At 39.7% G+C, this 25,678-nt stretch overlaps 1 protein-coding gene across 1 annotated transcript in view; it reads right to left on the bottom strand.

Moving 5' to 3' along the window:
* Positions 1-398: 398 nt before the first annotated feature.
* The window catches only part of CDKL3 (cyclin dependent kinase like 3), a 91,088-nt gene continuing 65,808 nt past the window's right edge, over positions 399-25,678 (bottom strand). Inside the window, exon 12 of the mRNA XM_032626317.1 lies at positions 399-560. The gene's annotated coding sequence lies outside the window, so the exon portion shown is untranslated. The remainder of the gene's footprint in view (positions 561-25,678) is intronic.

Below are 25,678 nucleotides of genomic sequence, written 5' to 3'. Positions count from 1 at the left end.
AGGGTTCTTAGCCTTCATCAGATTCTCTCCAGTATCAGAGATGCAAAAAGGGGATTGGATCCCAGCTCTGAGAATTCTAGAAGACCACACCACAAACCTCTACAGCTCTCTGTTCCAACAGCAATATTTAATTAGCACTTACCAGGGACTTCCCTGGCGGTCCAGTGGTTAAGACTCTGAGCTCCCAATGCAAGGGGCACGGGTTCGATCCCTGGTGGGGAACTAAGATCCCGCATGCTGCAATGGTGCGGCCTAAAAAAAAAAAAAAATTCCAAAAGAAATTGCTAATTAGCACTTACCGCATGGCATGCACAGGGATGCTTGGTGGGGAGAGTTGATGGAAAGAGATACAGGGAAAGCAGGGAAAACCTAGAGGTGTATAACACAGTCCACTGAGCTATGCTACAGCAGGGGAAGACAGACAGTCCGACAGGTAAACAAGTCATTTATTAAACATTTATAGAAGAGGGATGGCCTTGTTGCTTCAGGCAGCTTGGGAAGTATTTCCACAGAAGCTGATGCTTGAGCTACATCTTGAAAGATAGTCCAGAATTCTTCAGCTGAGAAGAGAAGAACTAACTGTTAAAATTCATTCCTCTTAAATCATATCTGTTCTAGCTGTTTTGAAGAAAACATGCCTACATTTGTTTATTCTACAATGTTAAGGTGTCAAATTCTTCACCTCCCGTGTGTTGGTGTTGAGACCAAGGGATTTTTTCCCCCTGAGTCTACTTTCCACTGTCTTGTCCAAATTGGATACCATATCCTGCTGACTGAGCTTGAGAAAGGTATTTTATCTCTGACGCCTTGATCACATCAGAGCTTATATTTAAAGCATGAGTGATGAGAAGAGACCGCAGCCAAGTCCCTGGCTCTGTCCCATGCCTAGAGCACCCTCTTCTCTCTACCGAAGGCTCCGGATACCAATCCTAGTGCAATGGCTGGTGGGAGTTAGAGCTGGCCAGAACCATGAGTAAAAACATCTCTGCTCTCCAGTCAATTCTTCAATAAATGGGATCTCCTTTTCCACAAGGGCTCATCAGAAATCCTCAGGGCTGGGTGCCCTGGTTCCCCCATGTCTGCCCTCCCCACGTTCAATGTTTGGCTCCCTTGTATGGGCTCTGGCTCAGGCATCCCTTGGGGTCTCTTTCTCTGTGTGGATTTCAGGTCCACATCAGGCTGTTTAGTTCCCAGTGCTGTTTTCAGAAGATCATTCTCTCTGGTGGAGCCATCCCTGAGCCAGGGAGACCAAGACCCTTCCATCAGGCCCACTCTTTGAAGAGCCCCCTAGAAGCCTGATTCAAGGCACCATTTCTTAGGACTTCTGTGTCCTCATGCAAGTTATTTAAGCCCCTAAACTTCAGTATCTTCATCTGTAAGATAGGGATCATAATAGTACCATCCTCACTGGGCTATTTTAAGCATTAAATAAATTAACCCAAGTAAAGCTCTTAGCACATGACAAATACTGCATCTACATTAGCTACTACTATTAACATCTAAATTTATAATAAAATTATTTCTGATTGTAAAAGAATTAATGATCACTGTAGAAAATTTTTGAACTACTGAAGAGTTTAAGGAAAAAAATAATCATAACATCTAGGCAAGAGTGATATAATCATTCTGATGTATAGTCTTCCCAGTTATTCTGTGTGTGTGTATATATATACTTACAGGAAATTAAAAAACTGGGTTCATATTGTGTACGTCTATTCTGTAACCCATTTTATTCAACTGATATATAGTATTTTCCATACATTGGTACTTAAATACTCTTACAATATTTTAAAAAGACTACCTTTTTTTCAAGCATATCGATGTAACCCAACTTAGGTAACTAATCCCTTAGTTTGGTAGTTAGATTGCTTCCTATTTTTATATTTGTAAATACTGTGATAAATGTCCTTGTTCATAAATTTTTGTGTGCATCTCTGTTTATTCCTTAAGATAAAGGTTTAGAAATAGAATAACTGTGCCAAGTATCAATAACTTCAGTGACATTTCTGGGACTGTTTTTATTTTATTTTGTTTTGTTTTAATGTCAGGTTCTCAGAATTGAATTAACCACAATCTTTGGTTCATGACATTATCATAATTGTTACTGGATGGCCTGATTTTGTTAATTTAGGTGGTAAATTCATTTCAATAATGTAATCAGTACCTGTGAATCCACAACCTCAAACAAAAGCTAGGACTTCAACAATAACCAATATTTAACCCATAAGGGCTTCCCCCTCATTTCCCTGCACTCCCCAACCAAGGGAACCTGCCATCAGATGTTCATTTCTGTGCTTTTCCTTTTATATGGTTTTACTGTATTTGTATATATTCCTAAAGAGTAATTTTTTAAAATTGTTCTTAGCTTTATAAAAAGGATATCATGTTGCACGTAATCTTTCAGGATTTTTTTTTCACTTAATATTACTTTGCTAAAAATTCATCCATATCATTACATTTTACTGTAGTTCATTTTGACTGGTGTAAAATACCCCAGTGCGTAAATACACCACAGTTTACCATCCACTCTTCCACTCATGGGCAACTGCATTGTTTCTAGGATTTAGCTCTTGTTCACATTGCTGCTATGAACATTACTGTAAATGTCCCCTGTTGTACTTGCACAAGAGTTTGTCTATGGAGCCGGTTTATACTTCCACCAGCTGTAGGTGGGAGAGCCTCTGAGTCTATATTCTCTGCTACACCATGAATCCATCTTGTCAGGTTGCTTTCCAGACGGGTGGATCAATCTACCTCCTTCCAGCAATGTATGAGAATGCCAATTTCCCCAAATTCTTTCCAACCCTAGAGATCATTTAAAATGTTTGACCATTTGACAAGAAAAAATATCTCCCTGCTGTTTAACTCTGTGGCAAGGTACTGACCCCACTAAAAGCTGAGAGAGAAGGGGTTTGGCTCAGAGAACTGTTTCCAGTCTGATAACTTCAGTGACATTTCTGGGACTGAATCCCCAGTGGCTCAGCTGCTTTCCCATGTCCTAAAAGAGGTGACACAGTTGCAAAGAGTGAGGGGGGCCAGGATGGGAAACAAGCCCAACTCACCACAGTGTATGCTTGTCTCCTGGTCCCGGCCTCTGCCAGTGTCAGATCACTCTTTCTCCTTGATGAAGCAGGCATTCTCTCTCCCCACCCCCACCCAAGAAAAGCCAGTATAATGCTGCCCTTTGTTATTTGAATTGATAAATTTAAACCTCTTTCCCTGCTTTGCAGTAAAAGAACTTTCTATTTTGGGCTTAGTGACATAGCCAAAACCAAGCAGAGAGCAGCAAGCTGCAGCATGAGTTAATAGTCTTTCTTCAAGAAGAGAACTCACATGCAAACAGAAGGACCTTCCAAGATATGTCATCTGTATAGCAACATGCAGCCTTGTTGCCTGCTTTTCTGCTGACATATATTTCAAGGTTCAAAATTGAACACTACCTAACTTTTGGAGTAAGCTGATGGATTAAGCCTGAACAATCAGGTTTCTTAATTCAAATCAATTTGATAGGCTCTCCTCTGTGTACCTAGTGCTGCACTGGGTATCGTCAGGGAAGAGAATTCTGTCTTTAAGGGGAATTCTAGCCACCAAAAATTACACTAATTTGAGGAGAGCCTAAACATTTACCTAAGAATATGCTTTCCTCTGCTAGTCCGTTTCTCTGCCTGAAACCTCCACATTAGTGTAGGGTCCTGGGTCTCAAGAAGCCCCCAGAAGTACACAGAGATCATGTTTATAAGAGGAGCAATCTATTTAAACCATTGGCACCTGTTAGCACAAAACCACAGCCTGGAAGAATAGGACAGAGGACCTACCATCCTCTCTTTTGTCAAACTTTTTCTTATGGGAGTTTTCAAATATGTACAAAACTAGAGATAATAATGTAATAAACCCCCATGTACCTATCACCTGGCTTCAACAATTATCAACATATGGCGATCTCGTTTCATCTGTACCTCCCATCTCTATTTTAAAACCAATTTAAAGCAAATCACGGATATTTTCATATTTAAATATTTCTGTATTTATCTGTAACAAATAAGACTTTTTTTCAATAACCACTGCATCACATTTTAAAAATTATCAATAATTCCTTCTTTTATTAAAAAATCAATAATTCCTTCATACATCTAGTATCCAGTCAAAAGTCAAACTGCCCTGATTTTCCCAAGTATCTTTCTGTAATACTTTATTCTAATCAGGAGCCAAGCAATGTCATTTGTCTTTGTTGATATGTCTCTTCTGTCTCTTTTAGTTGATAATTTTTTAATATTTAATTTATAACAGTTTCCCTTTTACTGCTCTGCATTTTGGTGTTGTTGAAAATAATGATTTTAGTTACTAATGCTGTGTAACAAACCACCCCAGACTTACTGGCATAGAACACCACCAATTTATTGTGCTCATGGATTCTATGTGTCAGGAATTCAGAAAGGGCACGGTGGGGATGGCTTCTCTCTGCTCTTAGCTGTCTGGGGCCTCAGCTGGAAGGATTCAAAGTCTGATGATGACTTCACAGCTGGGAGCTAGAAGCATCGAAGGATTGTTTTCTCACATGTCTGATGTCAGAGCCTGGAGCACTCAAAAACTAGGACTGCTGACCAGGGCACCCACACGCGGCCTCTCCATATGGCATGGCTTCCTCAGAGCCTGGCTTTCCTCAGCATAGTCAGACTTCTTACATGGCAGCTGAGGGCTCCAAGTGCAAGTAAGCGTTCCAGCCAACAAGGTGGATGCTGTATCACTCTTTATGACCTAACCTCAGAAATCACAGTGTCAACTTTTGCTGTGTCCTGTTGGTTGAGAGTAAGTCAACAAGCTCACCCAGACTCAAGGAAAGTGGAATTAGTCTCCACCTTTATAGAGGCAGGAGCAAAATTCCACAAGAGCATGTGGGATGGGAGATACTGTTGCTCCACCTGGCAATTAGGATGGTCAGTAAGGCCTGCCTTTCCTAGACCAACAAGCAAAGATGTTACAAACAGTGGAAACCTAGTGGAAGAGAGAAGAGGGGAGTTTATTTGTTTGCAGGGCTACTTCCTACCGTTGTGTGGATTGTGCCCTGAACAGCAGAGGGGGTGAGTGGGGCTGCAACGCAGCTCCACTTGCCACACCTGTACCTGACTACGGGGTTGTGTCTTCAGGAAGAAGAGGCACATTTCTAATACACATAAGACTCCATATGGGGAAGAGGTGTCCCTGAATGGATGGTAAAAGATCACTCAACCTGGGAATTCCCTGGCAGTCCAGTGGTTAGGACCCTGCACTTTCACTGCAGAGGGCGCAGGTTTGAAAGATCACTCAATCTAACTTATGCTTATTGGGTACCTATTGATTGAACACATGCTAACTTGGAGAATATTAGGTCTTCTTTTGGTTTAAGTTGCACACACACTTGGCAAAGAAATATCTCAAAAATAAAAATTATATTTTTTAAACGGTGAAAGTTTTTAGCACTAGGTACTTTATGACTGCATTGGTCTAGAATGATCTAGACCTATCTTTGAAGAAGCCAAGACACTGTATTCCAATGACTGAGGGCCCAGTCTGACCCATCAGCTGCCAGCCTTCGCTGGATGAAAAAAGTGGATGCAGGATTTATAAGGAACCAGGCCAAAAAGAACTGAGGATTTTCTTTTCTTCTTTGCAGCCCCTATTCTTCATTCATATAGTTTTTATAGTTTGATTAAATCCCCAGGGAAGTAGATGCTTTCATTTCTGTTTATGGCTAACAGGAAAATAAAATAATATAGGTAAGACAAGGAATTTCCAAGGACTTGAAGGACCAGGACAGTATCAGACACCTCTGAGTTTGACAAAGGCAGGTGTGTTATAAGGCAGCTCACCCAAGTCCAGATATAAATCTCTGTAAATGAGATAATAAAAAAGCTGTGATCATGCTGATCAAGCCATGCTGGTGGTCCACAGAAAGCCTCAAACCACAAGGCTCAGGGCACTTAATTTAATTTTATTTACTTATTTTTTACTTATTAGGCCTCAGGTGCAGAGTGTTAAATTAATCAATTTTCAGTTCATGCTGCGCTTTTATGTATGTACGCATGTATTTCCTCTTATGCCCACTCCTCCTGTCCTTTCCACAAGCAACCATTTTATTTGTTTGTTTGTTTATTTATTTATTTACTGCACTGCGTGGCATGCAGGATCCCAACCAGGGATCAAACCCGTGCCCCCTGCAGTAGAAGCATGAAGTCTTAACCACTGGACCCCCAGGGAAATCCCTGGCAACTGTTTTAATCTTTAATTCCATTTTTTGGCTTGCATGTGTTCAAGGGAGTGTGTGTTGTTGTCTGGTTTGCATGCATTTTAATTTACATCCATAGCCTTGTGATATAGATCTCACTGTGTCTTACTTTTTCCACTGTGCACTTTGTTTTTAAGACCAATCCACAATGCCATGTGCACTCCAGTCCACCATTCCTGACGGCTGCAGAGGACTCCACCATGTACACACGGCATGTGGCCTCTCTGCTCCCCAGTAATGAGCACTCCCGGTGCCACCCAAAACAATGCTGCCATGAGCAGCCTCATGTGTGTCCAATTTTGGCCCCATGTAGCAATCTTTTTAGACAATTTCTCATCCATGTGGTGTCTTTTTATGCATCAGAAAAGGCACCTCTTCCTCCTGGAGGACACAGCCCTTGCACAAGGCTTGGCAAGGTGGAGCTCAGGCTTGGTTTCAGCCCCTACTGGCCCCCTCAGTAGAAGCCTTGCTCAGGACACAATCCGCACAACTGTAGGAGGTGGCTCTGACAAAAATCATTTCCCCCATCCTCACTTCCACCAGGTTTCCACTCTTTTGAACAACACTCCTGATTGTTGCAGGAAGGGGAGGGTGTTAACAGACTGCAGAAATCTCATCATAGGATATGTGTATACTTAATGTGACCAAGTAGTGCCATATTGCTCGAGCACTGTATACTTGGGCTGTACACAGTTATCCTTCTCAAATGGCTCCAGCATGCTTCATCCCCTTCCATACCTCAAACCTGTGACACACTGCCACCTCAGTGCCCCGGAGCCTGCCTCTTGCCTCAGTGTCTCTTGGTTAGCTCGCCAACCTTACATTCTAGGAGTTACTAACTCATATCTTTGGCTTATTGATGTTCCCTTTAAAGAGGTCTGGGTCAGGGCTTCCCTGGTGGCACAGTGGTTAAGAATCCGCCTGCCAATGCAGGGGACATGGGTTCGAGCCCTGGTCTGGGAAGATCTCACATGCTGCGGAACTACTAAGCCCATGTGCCAAAATTACTGAGCCTGCGCTCTAGAGCCTGTGAGCCACAACTACTGATGCCCGCATGCTTAGAGCCTGTGCTCTGCAACAAGAGAAGCCACCACAATGAGAAGCCCACACGCCGCATGGAAGAGTAGCCCCCGCTCGCCACAACTAGAGAAAGCCCATGCACAGCAACGAAGACCCAACACAGCCAAAAATTAATTAATTAATTAATTAGGAAAAAAAAGCCAATCAAAAACTGGGCAGAAGACCTAAATAGACATTTTTCCAAGGAAGACACACAGATGGCCAATAGACACATGAAAAGATGCTCATCATCACTAATTATTAGGAAAATGCAAGTCAAAACTACAACAAGGTACCACCTCACATAGGTCAGAATGGCCATCATTAAAAAGTCTACAAATAACAATTGCTGAAGAGGGCATAGAGAAAAGGGAATCCTCCTACACTGTTGGTGGGAATGTAAATTGGTCCAGCCACTATGGAAAACTGTATGGAGGTTCCTCAAAAAACTAAAAATAGAGTTGCCATATGATCCAGCAATCCTACTCCTGGACATATATCCAGACAAAACTATAATTTGGAAAGATACATGCATCCCTATGTTCATAGCAGCACTATTCACAATAGCCAAGACATGGTAGCAACCTAAATGTCCATCGACAGATGAATAGATAAAGATGTGGTACATATAAACAATGGAATACTACTCAGCTACAAAAAAGAATGAAACAATGCCATTTGCAGCAACATCGATGGACCTAGAGAGTATCATACTAAATGAAGTCAGAAAGAGAAAGACAGATATTATACATATATGATATCACTTATATGTGGAATCTAAAATATGACATAAATGAACTTCCATGGAACAGAAACAGACTCACAGACATAGAGAACAGATTTGTGGTTGGCAAGGGAGAGAGGGGTAGGGGAGGAATGACTTGGGAGTTTGGAATTAGCAGATGCAAATTATTATATATAGAATGGATAAACAACAAGGTCCTACTGTGTAGCACAGGGAACTATATTCAATATCCTGTGATATATCATAATGGAAAAGAATATGAAAATATATACATGTGTATAACTGAATCACTTTGCTATACAGCAGAAACTACACAACACTGTAAGTCAACTATACTTCAATAAAATAAATTTTTTCTAAAAAAGAAGTTATTGTGTCATCTCAGATGACTAATCAAGAAGAAATGGGCCGGGGACTTCCCTGGTAGCACAGTGGTTAAGAATCTGCCTGCTATTGCAGGGGACACGGGTTTGAGCCTTGGTCTGGGAGGATCCCACATACCACAGAGCAAATAAGCCCACGCGCCAAAACTACTGAGCCTGTGCTCTAGAGCCCGAGAGCCACAACTACTGAAGCCCACGTGCCTAGAGCCCGTGCTCCATAACAAGAGAAGCCACCACAATGAGAAGCCCATACACCGCATCGAAGAGTAGCCCCCACTCACCGCAACTAGAGAAAGCCCGCGCACAGCAACAAGGACCCAATGCAGCCAAAAAATAAATAAATAAATAAATAAATTTTTTTAAAAAAGAAGAAGAAATGGGCTCAAATTAAGGCAAGGGAGATTTAATTTGGCTCCTGATAAAGTATTTCACAAAAGAGGAAACACAGGCTGGACTAGGCCATGGGCAGGAAGATGGAAATGTCATCTCATTCCAGAGCCCTTCAAGGAACAGAAAGAGCAGGAGACCTTGCCTAGTCTAGACTTGAGGCATGCCTGTCTACAAGCAGGGGAAGGCCAAGGTGCCTTTCAGATCTGTTAACACTTCTGCAGAGTGGCTAGATACTCTAGCAAGCTGGATTTTTCATTCTTAACAACTGACCAAGAACCTATTCCTAGAGGATAAAGGAGGGCTGAGAGCCTGGCTAGGAGTCCAAGAGCTCAGACTACCTGCTCTGTCTGCTCTCTGGAACCCCTGGAGCATGGGCCTAGTCACTATTCATTTTCTTAACCACTTTTACAGGGCCAAGGGAAGGGGAATCTTAAAAGTTAATGTCCATTTAGTGGAAGAAACGTTCAAATAATCGAATCTTTCCTGTTGTATCACAGCCATATTTACCAATTATCCATGTAGAGCTGCTATAAAAGGTTTCTCCTAAAGAAAACTTCCTGCAGGTATTGAACAATGTCATACACAGAAAAAATGAGATCACAGCAGTTCCTAATGAGTTCCTTGGAGAACACATATGAGCAGGTCCATCCTAAGAGCCAGCGGCTCCCCAGCCCTTCTCAGCTGGGGCCCAGCAAGTGTATGAAAAAGTTTCCCCCTGTTGCTTCAGCCAACAGCTAGGAAATCCTAGCTGCACATACCAGGCTCCTTAAGCAATGACGAATCTGCTTCACTTCCTCTTTTACTTCCTAACCAAGAGTAGCAGTATCAGTGTGGAAGCCAGAAAGGGCTGACGACATCACCACTTCCCCACAGCAGCTCACTCCGTTATCTTAGCACATTGCTTAAGAGGAAAGTCACCCTCTTCAAACTTCCTTTTGAAAGCCAGAACTAGAGATTATAGCTCTTAAATGGGGCACTCAGTCTATCCCTTGAATCCTATCAGACTAAAATTTTCAAAACAAACCTCCAAGGTAGATCTCTAGGACCTAGGTGGAGGTGGGAAGTTGGCTGGTGGAACTGAGACCCGGCTTCTGGTATCAGCCGTGCTGTATATACCTGGCGCAAGACCCTGCACATTCAGGGTCTTTGGATAACCTTAAAAATAATGCTGTGGCCTTTCACAGCAGTAAAATTTTCTAGAACTCTATGCTAAAAGAGGAAAAGAGGCTGCAGTTGCTACAGAAGATTTCTGGAAGCAATTTCACCTACTCAGAAGAGTTAAAGCTGTGTTGGAGACATACCAATAAGAAACAAGACCCAGGGTTGTGGGCACAGCCACCTGGGGACAGGTCCATTGTCCCTACCACTTAGGAATGAATTTTGGAACAACCACTGGGTGACTGGAGAACATTGCTGCCATTCTCACCCCTGTTTCCCTCCTTTTCCCCTCCTCTCCCTTTCCCATTCTGAGACTAGATTATTTCTGTTTTACAGGAAGAAAAAGTGTAATGGATTCCCCTTAGTTTCAAAGAGAATCACTGTTGGTGACTAAGTGAACTCAGCTGTTTCTGACACATAAACCAACATTTAGATAATCACCATCCTTTTGCAAATCTTTTGAAAAATATTGGTTTACACTGTTTGATCTCCTATTTTATCCTTTTAAATTTTATCATTCTTGGAAAGTCATAGTACTCAGTGCTATGGAGTGAAGGGCTGATTACATGGAATGTCCTGACATGATGAGATTACTAATCTAATGCAAGAGACAAGGCAAAGGTGAAAAAACTCTAGGAATACAGATAAAAGGCAGGCAAATGCATAGGACATTAATCATAGCTCTACAGAGTTAGTGTAGCCTTGGAGGCAGGTGATGGACAGAATAGTGTATAATGCATTACAAAGAGAAATTACTGGACTTGCACATTTTTCTAGAACCAATTCATCAACATTTCTCCTTTTTCACTACAATACTCAACCCAAAATCTAAACATTGCTAATTCTGCCCTCTACCTAAAGAGTGCTCATTTTAAAGTTATGTATAATTTAAAACATATAAAAAGTAGACCTTTTATAAAGCTAATAATTATTCACTAACATATAGTGAATAGTATGATCCCCCATGCACCCAGTATCCAGCTTCGACAATCATCAACTCATGGCCATTATTATTTTATCTACACCCCTCCACTGACTTCCCCCATCCTGTGCCATTTTGAAGCAAATTCTAGGCATCGTACAGTTTCATCAATAAATATTCATTATGTATCTCTAAAAGACAAAAACTCATTTTAACATAATTGTTCCCACATTTGAAATTAATAATTCCATACTATACAGGTGATTATCTTTTAGGGAGCAAGTAAAAAATGTTGAACAGTGGAAAGAGGTGAAATATCCCCATAGCCATAGAGATGTGAAATAGTCATTGCCACAGGCTCTGTGGTTAAATAGGACATGCTTCTAGCTTTGCTGATAAGACCCAGAAAGTGGGTTATGAGGTCTCACAGTCAACCTAATTGTTGTTACTTGTTTACTCTGCACTTCTGGGTGGGGAATCATGGGATGAAATCCTCCTGAAAGGAAGATGAGAGAGCCTGCCTTCTCATGCGTGATTCCCTTTGGACAAGTGGAGACTGTGTAATTAGCCCATGTCACTGTGTCACACATTGCCTCAGAACTACACATACAGCTCAGGAATGTGAGCAAGCATCTTAAGCCATAGAATTACTTGTAGATCCAGAGCACAGCCCAGAAGCAACAGTCAGAGAGTTTTCCAATGCCTAATTCTACTGGTTTCTATTTCTTTGGAAATATTTCAGGAATTTATTGGAGATATAATAACATTTAGTGGCATTCATAAGGGTTAGAAGAGAAAGCAGAGTCCTGTAAAAAAGGGGGGTTTGTTTTAAGAGATATATACATATTCCCTATATTCCTTTGTAATGATTGATTCACAAATGTTCCTTTAAGAATGTTACATTAATACAGGTTGGTTTACACATTCACAGAAAGATAGACAAAATGAAAAGGCAGAGGACTTTGTACCAGATGAAGGAACAAGATAGAACCCCAGAAAAACAACTAAATGAAGTGGAGATAGGCAACCTTCAAGAAAAAGACTTCAGAATAATGATAGTGAAGATGATCCAGGACCTCAGAAAAAGAATGGAGGCAAAGATCGAGAAGATGCAAGAAATGTTTAGCAAAGACCTAGAAGAATTAAAGAACACCTAGAAGAATTAAAGAACAAACAAACAGAGATGAACAATACAATAACTGAAATGAAAAATACACTAGAAGGAATCAATAGCAGAATAACTGATGCAGAAGAACGGATAAGTGACCTGGCAGACAGAATGGTGGAATTCACTGCTGCAGAACAGAATAAAGAGAAAAGAATGAAAAGAAATGAAGACAGCCTAATAGACCTCTGGGACGACATTAAGTGTAACAACATTCACATTATAAGGGTCCAAGAAGGAGAAGAGAGAGTGAGAACCCAAGAAAATATTAGAAGAGATTATAGTCAAAACCTTCCCTAACATGGGAAAGGAAATAGCCACCCAAGTCCAGGAAACACAGAGAGTCCCAACAGTATAAACGCCGAGATACATAGTAACCAAATTGACAAAAATTAAAGACAAAGAAAAATTATTGAAAGCAACAAGGGAAAAACAACAAATAACATATAAGGGAACTCCCATAAGATTAACAACTGATTTCTCAGCAGAAACTCTCCAGGCCAGAAGGAAGTGGCACAATATATTTTAAGTGATGAAAAGGAAGAACCTACAACGAAGATTACTCTACCTGGCAAGGATCTCATTCAGATTTGACAGAGAAATCAAAAGCTTTACAGAGAAGCAAAAGCTAAGAGAATTCAGCACCACCAAACCAGCTCTACAACAAATGCTAAAGGAACTTCTCTAAGTGGGAAATGCAAGAGAAGAAAAGGACCTACAAAAACAAACCCATAACAATTAAGAAAATGGTAATAGGAACATACATATCGATAATTAACTTAAACGTTAATGGATTAAATGCTCCAACCAAAAGACACAGGCTCGCTGAATGGATACAAGAACAAGACCCATATATATGCTGTCTACAAGAGACCCACTTCAGACCTAGGGACACATACAGACTGAAAGTGAGAGTATGGAGAAAGATATTCCATGCAAATGGAAATCAAAAGAAAGCTGGAGTAGCAATACTCATATCAGATAAAATAGACTTTAAGATAAAGAATGTTACAAGAGACAAGGAAGGACACTACATGATGATCAAGGAATCAATCCAAGAAGAGGATATAAAAATTATAAATATATATGCACCCAACATAAGAGCACCTCAATACATAAGGCAAGTGCTAACAGCTGTACAAGAGGAAATCGACAGTAACACAATAATAGTGGGGGACTTTAACACCTCACTTACACCAATGGACAGATCCTCCAGACAGAAAATTAATAAGGAAACACAAGCTTTAAATGACATAATAGACCAGATAGATTTAATTGATATTTATAGGACATTCCATCCAAAAACAGAAGATTACACTGTCTCCTCAAGTGCACATGGAACATTCTCCAGGATAGATCAAATCTTGGGTCACAAATCAAGCCTCAGTATATTAAGAAGACAGAAATCATATCAAGCATCTTTTCTGACCACAACACTATGTATGAGATTAGAAATCAATTACAGGGAAAAAAACGTAAAAACAACAAACACATGGAGGCTAAACCAATACGTTACTAAATAACCAAGAGATCACTGAAGGAATCAAAGAGGAAATCAGAAAATACCTAGAGACAAATTAGAATGAAAACACAACAATCCAAAACCTATGGGATGCAGCAAAAGCAGTTCTAAGAGGGAAGTTTATAGCAATACAAACCTACCTCAAGAAACAAGAAACATCTCAAATAAACAACCTAAACTTACACCTAAAGCAATTAGAGAAAGAACAAAACCCCCCCAAAGTTAGCAGAAGGAAAGAAATCAGAAAGATCAGATCAGAAATAAATGAAAAAGAAATGAAGGAAACAATAGCAAAGATCAATAAAACTAAAAGCTGGCTCATTGAGAAGATAAACAAAATGGATAAACCATTAGCCAGACTCATCAGAAAAACAGGGAGAAGACTCAAATCAATAGAATTAGAAACGAAAAAGGAGGAGTAACAACTGACACTGCAGAAAAAAAATAAAATAAAATCTCATTAGAGATTACTACAAGCAACTGTATGCCAATAAAATAGACAACGTGGAAGAAATGGACAAACTCTTAGAAAAGCACAACCTTCAGAGACTGAACCAGGAAGAAATAGAAAATATAAACAGAACAATCACAAGCACTGAAATTCAGACTGTGATTAAAAATCTTCGAAACAAAAAAAAGCCCAGGACCAGATGGCTTCACAGGTGAATTCTATCAAACATTTAGAGAAGAGCTAACACCTATCCTTCTCAAACACTTCCAAAATATAGCAGAGGGAGGAACACTCCCAAACTCATTCTACAAGGCTAACATCACCCTGATACAAAACCCAGACAAAGATGTCACAAAGAGAGAACACTACAGGCCAATATCACTGATGAACACAGATGGAAAAATCCTCAACCAAATACTAGCAAACAGACTCCAATAGCACATTAAAAGGATCATACACCATGATGAAGTGGGGTTTATCCCAGGAATGCAAGGATTCTTCAATATACACAAATCAATCAATGTGATACACCATATTAACAAATTGAAGGAGAAAAATCATATGATCATCTCAACAGATGCAGAAAAAGCTTTTGACAAAATTCAACACCCATTTATGATAAAAACCCTCCAGAAAGTAGGCATAGAGGGAATTTACCTCAACATAATAAAGGCCATATATGACAAACCCACAGCCAGCATTGTTCTCAATGGTGAAAAACTGAAACCATTTCCTCTAAGATCAGGAACAAGACAAGGTTGTCCACTGTCACCACTATTATTCAACATAGTTTTGGAAGTTTTACCCACAGCAATCAGAGAAGAAAAAGAAATGAAAGGAATACAAATCGGAAAAGAAGAAGTAAAGCTGTCACTGTTTGCAGATGACATGATACTTTACATAGGGAATCCTAAAGACTCGACCAGAAGACAACTTGAGCTATTCAATCAATTTGGTAAAGAAGCAGGATACAAAATTAATGCACAGAAATCTCTTGCATTCCTATACAATAATGATGAAATATGTGAAAGAGAAATTAAGGAAACACTCCCATTTACCATTGCAACAAAAAGAGTAAAATACCTAGGAATAAACCTACCTAAGGAGACAAAAGACCTATAGGCAGAAAACAATAAGACACTGATGAAAGAAATAAAAGGTGATACCAACAGATGGAGAGATATACCATGTTCTTGGATTGGAAGAATAAATATTGTGAAAATGACTATACTACCTAAAGCAATCTACAGATTCAGTGCAATCCTTATCAAACTACCAATGGCATTTTTCAAAGAACTAGAACAAAAAATTTCACAATTTGTATGGAAACACAAAAAAACCCCGAATAGTCAAAGCAATCTTGAGAAAGAAAAACAGAGCTGGAGGAGCAGGCTCCCTGACTTCAGACTATATTACAAAGCTACAGTAATCAAGACACTATGGTACTGGCACAAAAACAGAAATATAGATCAATGGAACAGGATAGAAAGCCCAGAGATAAACCCACGCACATATGGTCACCTTATCTTTGATAAAGCAGACAAGAATATACAGTGGAGAAAGACAGCCTCTTCAATAAGTGGTGCTGGGCAAACTGGACAGGTACATGTAAAAGTATGAGATTAGAACACTCCCTAACACCATACACAAAAATAAGCTCAAAATGGATTAAAGACCTAAATGTAAGGCCAGACACTATCAAACTCTTAGAGGAAAACATAGGCAGAACATACTATGACATAAATCACAGCAAGATCCTTTTTGACCCACCTCCTCGAGAAATGGAAATAAAAACAAAAATAAACAAATGGGACCTAATAAAACTTCAAAGCTTTTGCACAGCAAAGGAAAACATAAACAAGACGAAAAGACAACCCTCAGAATGGATGAAGCAACAGACAAAGAATTAATCTTCAAAATTTACAAGCAGCTCTCATGCAGCTCAATATCAAAAAAAACAAACCACCCAATCCAAAAATGGGCAGAAGACCTAAATAGACATTTCTCCAAAGAAGACATATAGGGCTTCCCAGGTGGCGCAGTGATCGAGAGTCCGCCTGCCGATGCAGGGGACGCGGGTTCGTGCCCCGGTCCGGGAGGATCCCACATGCCGTGGAGTGGCTGGGCCTGTGAGCCATGGCCACTGGGCCTGCGCATCCAGAGCCTGTGCTCCGCAACGGGAGAGGCCACAGCAGTGAGAGGTCTGTGTACTGCAAAAAAAAAAAAAAAAAAAAAAAAAAAGAAGACATATAGATGGCCAAGAGGCACATGAAAAGCTGCTCAACATCACTAATTATTAGAGAAATACAAATCAAAACTACAGTGAGGTATCACCTCACACCAGTCAGAATGGCCATCATCAAAAAAAACTACAAACAGTAAATGCTGGAGAGGGTGTGGAGAAAAGTGAACCCTCTTGCACGGTTCGTGGGAATGTAAATTGATACAGCCACTATGGAGAACAGTATGGAGGTTCCTTAAAAAACTAAAAATAGAACTACCATACGACCCAGCAATCCCACTACTGGGCATATACCCTGAGAAAACCATAATTCAAAAAGAGTAATGTAGCACAATGTTCATTGCAGCTCTATTTACAATAGCCAGGACATGGAAGCAACCTAAGTGTACATCGACAGAGGAATGGATAAAGAAGATGTGGCACAGATATACAATGGAATATTACTCAGCCATAAAAGGAAACGAAATTGAGTTATTTGTAGTGAGGTGGATGGACCTAGAGTCTGTCATACAGAGTAAAGTTAAGTCAGAAAGAGAAAAACAAATATTGTATGCTACAACATATAGATATGGAATCTAAAAAAAAAAAAAAAGGTTCTGAAGAACCTAGGGGCAGGACAGGAATAAAGACACAGACGTAGAGAATGGGCTTGAGTACATGGGGAGGGGGAAGGGTAAGCTGGGACGAAGTGAGAGAGTGCCATGGACATATATACACTACCAAATGTAAAATAGATAGCTAGTGGGAAGCAGCCACACAGCACAGGGAGATCAACCCGGTGCTCTGAGACCACCTAGATGGGTGGGATAGGGAGGATGGGAGGGAGATGCAAGAGGGAGGAGATATGGGGATATATGTATAGCTGATTCACTTTGTTATAAAGCAGAAAGTAACACACCATTGTAAAGCAATTATACTCCAATAAAGATGTTAAAAAAAGAGAAAGAAACAAGAAAATTCTCAAATAAACAATCTAACTTTACGCCTAAAGGAACTAGATAAAGAAGAGCAAACAAAATCCAAAGTTAGTAGAAGGAAAGAACTCATAAAGATCAGAGCAGAAATAAATGAAATAGAAACAAAGAAAACAATAGCAAAGATCAATAAAACTAAAAGCTGGTTCTTTGAGAAGATAAACAAAATTGATAAACCTTTAGCCAGAATCAACAAGAAAAAAAGGGAGAGGACTCAAATCAATAAAATTATAAGTGAAAAAGGAGAGGTTACAACAGACACCGCAGAAATACAAAGCATCCTAAGAGACTACCACAAGCAACACTATGCCAATGAAATGGACAACCTGGAAGAAATGGACAAATTCTTAGAAAGGTGTAACCTTCCAAGACTGAACCAGGAAGAAATAGAAAATATGAACAGACCAATCACAAGTAATGAAATTGAAACTGTGATTAAAATCTTCCAACAAACAAAAGTCCAGGACCAGATGGCTCCACAGGTGAATTCTATCGAACATTTAGAGAAGAGCTAACACCCATCCTTCTCAAACCCTTCCAAAAAATTGCAGAGGAAGGAACACTCCCAAACTCAATTATGAGGCCAGCATCACCCTAATACCAAAACTAGACAAAGACACTACAAAAAAAGAAAATTACAGACTGATATCACTGATGAATATAGATGCAAAAGTCCTCAACAAAATAATAGCAAAGAGAATCCAACAATACATTAAAAGGACCAAACAACATGATCAAGTGGGATTTATCCCAGGGATGCAGGGATTCTTCAATATATGCAAATTAATCAATGTGATACACCATATTAACAAACTGAGGAATAAAAACCATATGATCATCTCAATAGATGTGGGAAAAGCTTTTGACAAAATTCAACACCCATTTATGATAAAAACTTTCTAGAAAGTGGGCAAAGAGGGAACCTACCTCAACATAATAAAGGCCATATATGACAAACCCATAGCAAACATCATACTCAATGGTGAAAAACTGAAAGCATTTCCTCTAAGATCAGGAACAAGACAAGTATGTCCACTCTCGTCACTATCATTCAACATAGGTTTGCAAGTCCCAGCCACGGCAATCAGAGAAGGAAAAGAAATAAAAGGAATAAAAATTGGAAAAGAAGAAGTAAAACTGTCACTGTTTGCAGATGACATGATACTATACATAGAGAACCCTAAAGATGCCACCAGAAAACTACTAGAGCTGATCAGTGAATTTGGTAAAGTTGCAGAATACAAAATTAATGCACAGAAATCTCTTGCATTCCTATACACTAACAACAAAGGATCAGAAAGAGAAATTAAGGAAACAATCCCATCCATCATTGCAATAAAAAGAATAAAATACCTGAGAATAAACCTACTTAAGGAGGTAAAAGACCTGTACTCAGAAAACTATAAGACACTGATGAAAGAAATCAAAGATGACACAAACAGATGGAGAGATATACCATGTTCTTGGATTGGAAGAATCAACATTGTGATAATAACTATACTACCCAAAGCAATCTACAGATTCAGTGCAATCCCTATCAAATTACCAGTGACATTTTTTACAGAACTAGAACAAAAAATCTTAAAATTTGTAAGCAGACACAAAAGACCCCGAATAGCCAAAGCAATCTTGAGGGAAAAAAACGGAGCTGGAGGAATCAGACTCCCTGACTTCAGACTATACAACAAAGCTACAGTAATCAAGACAATATGGTACTGGCACAAAAACAGAAATATAGATCAATGGAATAGGATAGAAAGCCCAGAAATAAACCCATGCACCTATGGTCAACTAATCTATGACAAAGGAGGCAAGGATATACAATGGAGAAAAGATGGTCTCTTCAATAAGTGGTGCTGGGAAAACTGGACAGCTACATGTAAAAGATTGATATAAGAACACTCCCTAACACCATACACAAAAATAAACTCAAAATGGATTAAAGACCTAAACGTAACACCAGACACTATAAAACTCTTAGAGGAAAACATAGGAAGAACACTCTTTGACATAAATCACAGCAAGATCTTTTTTGATCCACCTCCTAGAGTAATGGAAATAAAAACAAAAATAAACAAATGGGATCTAATGAAACTTAAAAGCTTTTGCAAAACAAAGGAAACTACAAACAAGACGAAAAGACAACCCTCAGAATGGGAGAAAGTATTTGCAAATGAATCAGTGGACAAAGGATTAGTCTCCAAAATATATAAACAGCTCAATATTAAAAAAAACAAACAACCCAATCAAAAAATGGGCAGAAGACCTAAATAGACATTTCTCCAAAGAAGATATACAGATGGCCAAGAAGCACATGAAAAGCTACTCAACGTCACTAATTATTAGAGAAATGCAAATCAAAACTACAGTGAGGTATCACCTCACACCAGTTAGAAAGGGCATCATCAGGAAATCTACAAACAAGAAATACTCGAGAGGGTGTGGAGAAAAGGGAACCCTCTTGCACTGTTTGTGGGAATGTAAATTGATACCGCCACTATGGAGATCAGTATGGAGGTTCCTTAAAAAACTAAAAATAGAATTACCATATGACCCAGCAATCCCACTACTGGGCATATACCCAGAGAAAACCATAATTCAAAAAAACACATGCACCCCAATGTTCATTGCAGCACTATTTACAATAGCCAGGTCATGGAAGCAACCTAAATGCCCATCAACAGACAAATGGATAAAGAAGATGTGGCATATATATATAATGGAATATTACTGAGCCATAATAGGGAACGAAACTGGGTCATTTGTAGAGACGTGGATGGATCTAGAGACTGTCATACAGAGTGAAGTAAGTCAGAAAGATAAAAACAAATGTAGTATAATAATATGTATAAAATGGATAACTAAAAAGGACTTGCTGTATAAAAAAATAAATTTAAAAAAGTATCATATATTAACACATATATGTGGAATCTAGAAAAATGGTACAGATGAACCGGTTTGCAGGGCAGAAATAGAGACACAGAGGTATAAAACAAATGTATGGACACCGAGGGGAGAAAGTCGCAGGGTGGTTGGTGGTGGTGTGATGAACTGGGAGATTAGGATTGACATGTATACACTAATCACTAATATGTATAAAATAAATAACTAATAAGAACCTGCTATATAAAAAATAAATAAAATTCAGAAATTCAAAAAAAAATACAGGTTGGTTTACATAGTTCCCCAAGATATGCAAAAAATTCTGTAAACCAAATCCTATTTTAAAAGCTCTCAAAGGGAACACATTTTGTAAAGCTAAAAATTATTTCCTAAATTATGTTCTTTTTTAAGGGCTTTTTTTATTATTATTATTTTTTTAATATTTATTTATTTTTATTTATTTGGTTGTGCTGGGTCACTTAATCACTTAATCTGCCTGAGCCACAATTTCTTCATCTCTAAAATGGGGATAATGATAGTGCTTTTCTCATAGAGTTGTGCTAGTTACAGCAGGCATGCTCCTTAGTTGTGGCTCATGGGCTCCTTTAGTTGCGGCACATGGGCTCCTTAGTTGTGGCAGGCGAACTCTTGGTTGCGGCATGCATGTGGGATCTAGTTGCCTGACCAGGGATCGAACCCCGGCCCCCTGCATTGGGAGCACGAGTCCTAACCGCTGTGCCACCAGGGAAGTCCCTATGTTCTTTTTGAGTCTAGATTTTTAAACATGTTTTTGTTTTTCTTAAAATGAAACAATCTCAACTAGGCTTGCAAGAGGAAATCACATATTCTTGGGGCTCTGCATGCCTTTTCACTCCTGTACCACTACTACAAGAGCCACCTAACTGGTTTTTCTGCTTCTCATCCTGCCCCTTCACATCTCCTAAAGCACATATCTAATCGTGCCGCTTCAATAATAGGTATTTAATGCTTCCATCACCTTCCAAAAATCCCTGATTCCTTAGGATAGCCTTCCAAGTTCTCTGAGATGTGTCCGTGACTTATTGGAACAACCTTATCTCCCACTGTTCTCCAATCTCCACATATTCTATCCTCCAGCCACATCAACTAGTAAATATTTTTAGAACATGGTCCATGTTTTTCCAAACCCTAAAAGACTTATTTCACTTCCTAGGAAAAGGAACAGTCGCAGCCAAAAATAAATAATTAAAACATTTTTTTAATTTAAAAAAAAAGAACAGTATAGCCCAGTGTTTAAGAGCATACCCATCATGTCAGACTAGATCCAATCCTGACTCTGTCACCTTCCAGCTGTGTGACTTTGATAAAATCACTTAATCTGCCTGAGCCACAATTTCTTCATCTCTAAAATGGGGATAATGATAGTGCTTTTCTCATAGAGTTGCTTGGAGGATTCTGTTGGATTATGCAAGCAAAATGCTTAGCACAGTGCCCAGCACATAATAAACATCCAATATATGATAGCCTTTATTTCAGTCTATTAAGGTCCATCTATCTGTCAAGAAACACTACCCCTTGAAGCATTTTTAGTTCCCCCAGTCTCATCTCTCCTTCTAGGATCCCATAGATCATTCATACCTCTTTCTCCACACTAACTACTTTCTGCCTTACATAATTATTATTATTTAGATACATATCTTCTCTGCTTTACTTTACTGAATCCCTGCCATGTACTAAGTGCCATAGGGAAGAAAGGATGAAGAAAACTTTGTTCTTTGCCATACAACTGTTCACAATCTAGTTAGTAAACAGACATTGGTAACTCAATACAATTCACTCAAATACAATGATTGTTGAATAAAGCTGTGGCTCATTATCATTACTGTGATACTCTGTTTCCCTGAGGTCCTCTTGTACAGAATAATCTCCAAGTATAAGCTAGATTTTAACCCAAGGACCATGACCATTTCCCCTACTACCAAGCAGAATTTACCTCTTGAGAGCAAATACAGTGAAATACAATTGAACATAGCTGAGTTTAGGGGAATATCAAGGGAAAAGTTCTATCAGTGATGTTGTCAGATTCAAACGATATGATCAAACTATAACTTCCTCTGCCCCCAAAGCTTTTTCCAAAATAAGTGCACAAAGTGTTGGACCTAAAATATGGTACAGGGCTAGAAGCACTTTCAGCCTCCTTTTCCTGATGATGCAGTTGTGATGTGTATTCGTGGTGTGTTTGTAATTTGAGAGCAGAACAGATGGTGAAGGCTGCATATCCATGCTGCATCCTCTAACCCTATAGATTGTCAAGACCATGAGGTCAGTGATTACCATTGAGTTTTAGCTGCAGAAAGGGTCCTCTGCCTTGTACTAAATGATGCTTTATGTCAGTGCCAGGTTCTCAGTGTCAACATGACTTGAAGTGAGACTCGCTCAGGTCCCTGCCTCACCCAAATACCAGAAGATGACTCCTAGAGCGCCTACTATAGCAGGAAACAATGCAGTTGGACAGCATATTGGGGGCATTAAACTGGGCACATGTCATCACGATGGCATCTCATGAAGTAATTGCTCTGGATTGCCAGAAAAAGAGGAGTGTCTTCTTGTCCCAGGCAGAGCTCACCTCCCCCTTTTCCTAGACTGCCTGAGTCCTACGACCAGGCGCAGAGCTAGGCTGGTTTTCTCCCTCTATCTCCAGAGTTCTAGCTCTGTGGGTAACTGTGGGAAAGGAAGCCTATTCAACTACAGGCAGTTTCGTGTTTCTGAAAACATATTCAAAAGTCAGGTGTATGGTCAAACATACATTTTGTTTAAATGTTTTAAGGACAGTTCATTCCCAGAAAGCTAAAAACATTATTAAAATCCCCAATTATGTCTCACATTTCAATCACAGTGTCAAACAATATATTTCCAGCACTTACAGATATTCTTTCTTTTTTTCCTTTCCTTCACAACTGAATACGTCATCTGACATGTGACATCTGGCATGTAAGAGTCCAGATGAGGCTTAAGATTAATTAGCACCCTCTTAGCACCCCCAAGGAGCTCATCTTTGTCTTAATGCGATCACATTCATGAGAGTGAGGTTTCTTTTTTTTGTGTGTGTGAGGAGTGAGGCTTCTAATCACTAGCATCAGCAATCTCATTTTTCTACTGCAAATAATTTTCATTTTTACCCAAAAAAAGTAAAATATTCAAATTGTCACATAAGCACCACTGTGCCAACAATGAGAGCAGCACTTTCAAGACTGCACCATGGACCTGGCAGAGGATACTAGACTGCAGTAGCCCAAATGATGGATGAGAGCCTGAATATAAGACAGGTGAACTAAGGAGAAGCTGGGATTACAGTGAGTACAAAAGTAAAATGTTTGAGAGAGGATGCTGCTTGTTCTGTTAAAACAACCTGTGGGGCTTCCCTGGTGGCGCAGTGGTTGGGAATCTGTCTGCCAATGCAGCGGATGGGGGTTCGATCCCTGGTCCGGCAAGATCCCATATGCCGCAGAGCAACTGAGCCCGCACGCCACAACTACTGAGCCCACGTGCTGCAACTACTGAAGCCCACGTGCCTAGAGCCCGTGCTCCGCAACGAGAGAGGCCACTGCAATGAGAAGCCCGCACACTGCAACGAAGAGTAGCCCTTGCTCGCCGCAAGTAGAGAAAGCCCATGCCCAGCAACGAAGACCCAACACAACCAAAAATAGATAAATTAAAAAAATAAATAAATTTATAAAAATTAAAAGAAAACAAACAAAAAAACCCCACAACATGTGCACAGATAGCACCTGATGGGTTACAATCTACTTCCAGGTACATTATCTCATTTGGCCATCACCTCACTCTTTCATCTCATCCCACAACCCTTCCTTCATTTTCAAGGAAGAACAAGGATGGTAGGATGATGGAAGTAAGTATTTGTTTAGCATGGATTATTAGTAAACAGAAAAGTATTATTTATATCTTTCCTTGATATGGTAAATATTGAGTAACTGCATAACCATCTAATAGGGTGCTAAGAAGAAAGATATGTTACAGGAGTTCTTTACCCAAGGTCTATAAAAAGGACAAAAAACAACATTATCACAGAGTTAAATGATTATCAGTGATGAACAAACCAGGCATCTGTGGAAATGGCTGCTGGTTTCCACAAGCCACCTGAAGAAGTCTAGATTCTGAGCCCATCAATGGAGTGAGTGAGCTGCCCTTCACTCAGAGTGAGATCTTCAGCCCCACATATTTTCAATAGAACTTCACTCAAGATGGGCTACCCTTGCACAGGGTAGCCCATCAGCAGTTAAAAAAATTAAAAGAGAGCCTTGATTCAAACAAAATGTAAAATCAGGAGAAATATGGAATGTGAACACTGATTGGATATTGATAACATTAAGAAACTTAATAGGGCTTCCCTGGTGGCACAGTGGTTAACAGTCCGCCTGCCAGTGCAGGGGACATGGATTCAAGCCCTAGTCCGGGAAGATCCCACATGCCGTGGAGCAACTAGGCCCGTGAGCCACAACTACTGAGCCTGCGCTCTAGAGCCCACGAGCCACAACTACTGAAGCCCGTGTGCCTATAGCCCATGCTCCGCAACAAGAGAAGCCACTGCAATGAGAAGCCCGTGCACCACAATGAAGAGTTGCCCCTGCTCACCACAACTAGAGACAGCCCACGCAGCAATGAAGACCCAACACAGTCAAAAATAAAATAAATTTATATATTAAAAAAAACTTAATAACTGTTGTAAAGATGTAATTATGTCTTTATAAAAAGAGGACTTAGCTTTTAGATATACACATTGAAATATTTAGGAAAGAATTATACTGATGTCTAGGATTTGCTCCAAATTAATACAAGAGGGGAGGAAATAAGTGGCGGAATAGATGAAACAGAATTGGCCATGAGTTGATAATTGTTAAATCTGGGTGATGAGTACATGGGGGATCATCGTGCATGTATCAAAATGATACTCCAGGGCTTCCCTGGTGGCGCAGTGGTTGAGAGTCCGCCTGCCGATGCAGGGGACACGGGCTCGTGCCCCGGTCCAAGAAGATTCCACATGCCGCGGAGCGGCTGGGCCCGTGAGCCATGGCCGCTAAGCCTGCGCGTCCGGAGCCTGTGCTCCACAACGGGAGAGGCCACAACAGTGAGAGGACCGCGTACCACAAAAAAAAAAAAAAAAAAAAATTTTAAATGGCCAGCACCAACTGCTGCTTAAAAAAAAACTATTTATATGAAATATATAGCAATACTGAAAGTAAAAGGAAATAAAAATATGTACCATACAAAAAAGCTAGTGTAGCTGTACTGATAACAGATGAAGACTTTATGGCAAGAAGCATTACTAGAGATAAGATATATTTCATAATGAAATATGGTACACTTTACCAGGAAAATATAACAAATCTAAATTTTATGTACCTAAAAACATAGCCTTAAATGTATATAAATAAAAAATTGATAGAATCAAAAAGAACAAATAGACAAATCCACAATCATAGTCAGAGATTTTAACACACACCCCTCAATAGCTGGTAGAATAG

Source organism: Phocoena sinus, chromosome 3 (genome assembly GCF_008692025.1).
Source record: "Phocoena sinus isolate mPhoSin1 chromosome 3, mPhoSin1.pri, whole genome shotgun sequence".
Classification (NCBI taxonomy): domain Eukaryota; kingdom Metazoa; phylum Chordata; class Mammalia; order Artiodactyla; family Phocoenidae; genus Phocoena; species Phocoena sinus.
This window is presented reverse-complemented; position numbering and strand designations above follow the sequence as displayed.